At 39.9% G+C, this 4612-nt stretch overlaps 1 non-coding gene across 1 annotated transcript; it reads right to left on the reverse strand.

Annotated features, from left to right (window-relative positions):
- Positions 1-1414: 1414 nt before the first annotated feature.
- On the reverse strand, positions 1415-1487 carry TRNAR-CCU (transfer RNA arginine (anticodon CCU)). The gene has a single exon. It is a non-coding gene; the product is annotated as a tRNA-Arg (tRNA).
- Positions 1488-4612: the final 3125 nt, after the last annotated feature.

Genomic DNA, 4612 nt, shown 5'->3' on the forward strand with positions numbered 1-4612 from the left:
TTTTGGAAGCGCTCTGCATGACTTCTCATGATTTGCTTTCTTTTCTTTGTCTAATTTTGCATCATCGTCATGGGGTCTTCTGTGTCTTTCGCTACTGATCAGTATGTTCGCTACAATTAATCTTCATTTAATCATGTTTGTCATATTGAGTGGTACTCATATGTTCTTGTTATTGAGTATATTAAAGATGTGTAGTTCTGTTATATACATAGCTAGTTCATACTTTTACTGTACAATAACAATGGTATATCGATTCTTAAGTATGAATTATCTAAGAATTAAATTAAACCTAAAAGTGTGCTTTTATCCAACATGTACATAGAGTGCTCCTTGCCGGTATAGACTGCATAGTGGTAAAGGCTTTGGGATGGGCAGACCAACCTCATGTCAGCGAGAGTCCCAACAGCCTCCCCTTCCCAAACAAATGACTTCTCTTTCCATTGTCCAGGACTAGACGAGAACAATGAGCCATTCAGATTGCTCAATCTCAGGGCTTAGTTCATGTTTATCATCAGGACCGTCATAGGGACGCCTAAATGAAGCTAGCTCGTTCTCACAATGAAAATGGGGGATTACAAGCACCTGATACTGTGGTAACACGGTGGGATACTGGGATCATACGCGAAGTGAATGACTTCATAATCATGGTCAATCTTCGTAGGCACGCATATGCGCTAGGGCAGGAGTGACCACCCGGTCGTAGAGCAAGAGTAGGCCGGTGCAGGGACCCTCCATGTCACCCCACGCTTGTACGCTGGGCAGGAGGTCGAGCCAGCTCGAGATGGTGGACCCCATCGAGGGTCGAGCGAGGAAGTCTGGGAAGTCATGGTCGACAAAGAAGACAAAGATGCCGCTCAACTTGAGTGGGAGCAAGTCGGCCCGCAGCAGGCGGCGACGACAGCGCGCCGCGCCTTGTTGACGCAGCTGCACGCAACGCGAGGCGGCGGAGGATGTCCACGAGCACGTCGTCGCCCAGCAGCTGTGCTAGGTCCCTTGCTGGTTGCTCCACCTCTCTCCGTGGTTTCTTGCCTGGTCAGGTCAGGTCAGCTTTCGCGTCCCCCGGCCATAGACACGAACAGATAGATGATCGGTCGGCGAAGCACTGAACTCGTTCGTCTTCCCCTTCTCAATCGAATCCTTTTGGAAGGCAAGTCTTCCCCCACCTGGAGGCCGAGATGGATTCGATCGAATCGCTGCAAGAGTCACGAGCCCGATCGTGTTTATTGGCATAACATCCAGGTTACTACCTCTCTTCTTTTTTTACTTTAGTTTAGGAGATCAGTTCAGTTTTCAATGTATGTCTTTTACCTATTTACACTCCTCGGCAATTAGCAATGGCTCGGATTTATATTAACAAAAATGCGAAAACGCCTAGCTTCAAGAGCAGAAAAATGCCACCCAGCAAAAAACAAAACGCGCCAGGTAGGGGTCGAACCTACGGCCTTCTGCTTAGGAAACAGACGCTCTATCCACTGAGCTACAGGCGCTTTGCTTTAGTATTTAGTAACAGAGAAATAATTAAATCTATTTTACTCCTGGGTGGGCTCCGCGTAAGGGATATTCATATTAGAACCCGAGCCGTGTACGTATGCACCCGTTCGCGGGTTTTACGCTTGTTTATATAAAAAAAAACCTCAAAAAAGTTGTACACGTAAGTAAATGTTTGTACATAACCTATAAAAATTCATGAAATTTTATGGCACTCTTATACTGTAAAAAAGAAAGTTTTTGTAACTGCTTTTCTAAGTTAAGGTTACATTTTTCTATATTGAACATATGGTCATATTTTGGTACATTATATTTTGCAAATGCACAAGTTGATAAACCCTAAGGGGAGCATAGGTATGTATGGATGGGTTCATGACATCTATAAACCTCTGCACAGTCCGTTGCATTGTTTTTTTTCTCTTTCTCTTTTTGAAAGGACCGGTTGGTCTGTTCTAAGGGGAATTATATATATATATATATATATATATATATATATATATATATATATATAAGAATAAATGGTCATTTGAAAAAATTGTATGTGTAGGCTATCATCGTCCGTTGTTCTCGCTCGTTGAACGGGCGAGAACTTATAGGTCCCGACACTTAGTGTATTTAATAACCGAAGAGAGTAACATCTCGTCCATTCAGTGGGCGAGAACTTATTCTCGCCTGTTGAGCAGACGACCTTCGTCTCACCTAGTGAATGCGTGATATCTTTATTAATATATAACATAATATGCATATGTATAATTATTTTTTTCTAATATAACTTTTGTATACAACAATTTTTAAAAACTGCACATTGATTCGGCAAAAAATACTAGTTATGCAAATAGTTGTCCAAACAATATCACAGAGTGGCTCATTCTATCCTTAATTTTGGTTCAATGTTATTTTGTCGATATTTCTTTATTTAGTTGATGTAAAAGTGTGTGATTTAAATTTTTTTAATGAAGTAACATTTGGAGGATACAAAATCTACTTTGTCGAATAATAATAGTTGTGAAGCACAATTATCATATAATATAGCATGGATGTTACATATGTTGATAAACATTACATGGGACATGTGGTTTATTGTCGCTACGTGAATGGATCTGACCATAAAAAGATGACGACAACAAACATTGTTATGTATGGTACGTGTAAAGCCTAACCTAATAGTGTGTACTCTTAGGCCACCAGATTCCCCTTATTCACTACAAGATTGATGAAGTTGGGAATGTTCCAGTTCACGAGAACATGAGCATCGTCCTCATCATCTGAGATATCATACTCAAGGAATTCGCCAGCCTAAAGATCATTCTGCTCCACCCGTTCAAATAGAGAATAGATTTGTTCCTCTTGTCTGCCTCACCGATTGGTTTAATCGGATACTCTAATGAATGTGCACTCTCTGAATCGACATCATCCTTGTACTCTTCCTCATCACTGTCATCCGCCGTGTACCCCCACCCTACGTCTCCCCTACTGCCTCCTTCTTCCATTGCACAAGCAACGTATAAGACCAACCTCTGTGCACAACATCCTATAAGTACCTATTTCATACTGAATCTTTACAAAGTGGGTACACCTCCCAGTACACATCATCTCTCACTCGGTTCCACAATCCTAATGATCATCTCTTAAATATCAGAGTCTATTTTGAAACCCCAGATCAACCAGGCGTATAAGTGTCTGACACTTGTGTGCATAGGTCTCGAGATACATTCGTCCATTGAGTAAAATACGGATAGTACTACTTATTTCGGACCATATAATATTTCACTACCCTTATAAAAATCCTAAATTATCACATATCCGACATACCTGGCAACTATCGACAAAAACACTGACATTATTACTATATAATAGAAATAATTATATAAAACTACATCTACAATGAAAAATTGATTACAAATATAGCCCAACATGTAATCTATACTGCAACAAAATATTCTCAAATTGCTACATCAAATACCTCTAAATCATACATCTATCAAACCAGTTATGACTACACTATATTTAAATCATACATCTATTACCTAACATATGTCTAAATACTACATCTAATTGCTAAAAAAATACGTATACAAAAGATCTAATCACTAAACTATATCTAACCCTAATTCTAAAATTAGATCTACAATCTAACCTATGTCTAATCACTATTCTACAAGGTTTGTAAAAAAATTCTACATATAGTATCTAACCTATATCAAAATCTAGCACTAATGGCTATCCTATCTAGTTTAGTAAAAAACAAAGAAAAAAAACATACATCTTTCCTCCAACAGGATTTTGTTGCATAATTTTCTCCTCTCCCCTCCCCTCCTCTCCTGCTCTCCTCTCCTCTCGGTTGTGTTGGTATTAAATGAGCGGCTAATATCGGTAGGGCTGGCACGATTAGATTAAATACCTAAAAGATCTTGTATATTCAACGGGCGAGATCTTTTGAGTGGGTCCGCCTGGTGTCACAGCCACGGATGTCTCCCCCATTTAGTGGATGAGACTAAGTTCTCATCCATTCAGTGGGCGAGGCCAAGTTCTTATCCACTGAACTAGCGAGATGTTCCTCTCTGCAGTTATTTAATGCACTAAGCGTCGGGCCCTATAAATTCTCGTCTATTTAATAGGTGAAATCATATTTTCGTCTGTTAAACGAGCGGTGGTAGTTTACACATACAATTTTTTTAAATGAACATATATTTTTGAAAATATTAATATATGGTGTGAGGATACCCTTACAATTTTCGTTCTAAGGGTATACCTCAGCTAAAATGGTCCAGTCCAACCAACTCAAGCCCATGGGCTTGGCCCCTAAGTCTAGAGTTTGCCGGCTAGCTAGAGAGATGTTGGGCCCAAGCTCGGCCAGTGTACATTTTTCACTTTACTACTTTTTATATGGAAATAAGCAGCCATATATGACTCAGCAAAATGGGTTGGCCTTCGCCTTAGATATATAATAACTAGGACTTTCGATCTGACGTTTGTTCAGATCTAATCAAAACTTAGAATCTATATCACTATCTCTACTACTTAAAATCCTACTAATAAAACCTTCCCACACCCTCCGCGTTCTGCCTCTATATCCTGTCCTACGCTCCCCCACCGTTCGATCTCAAATGGAGAGACGATCCAT

Source organism: Phragmites australis, chromosome 4 (assembly GCF_958298935.1).
Source record: "Phragmites australis chromosome 4, lpPhrAust1.1, whole genome shotgun sequence".
Taxonomy (NCBI): Eukaryota; Viridiplantae; Streptophyta; class Magnoliopsida; order Poales; family Poaceae; genus Phragmites; species Phragmites australis.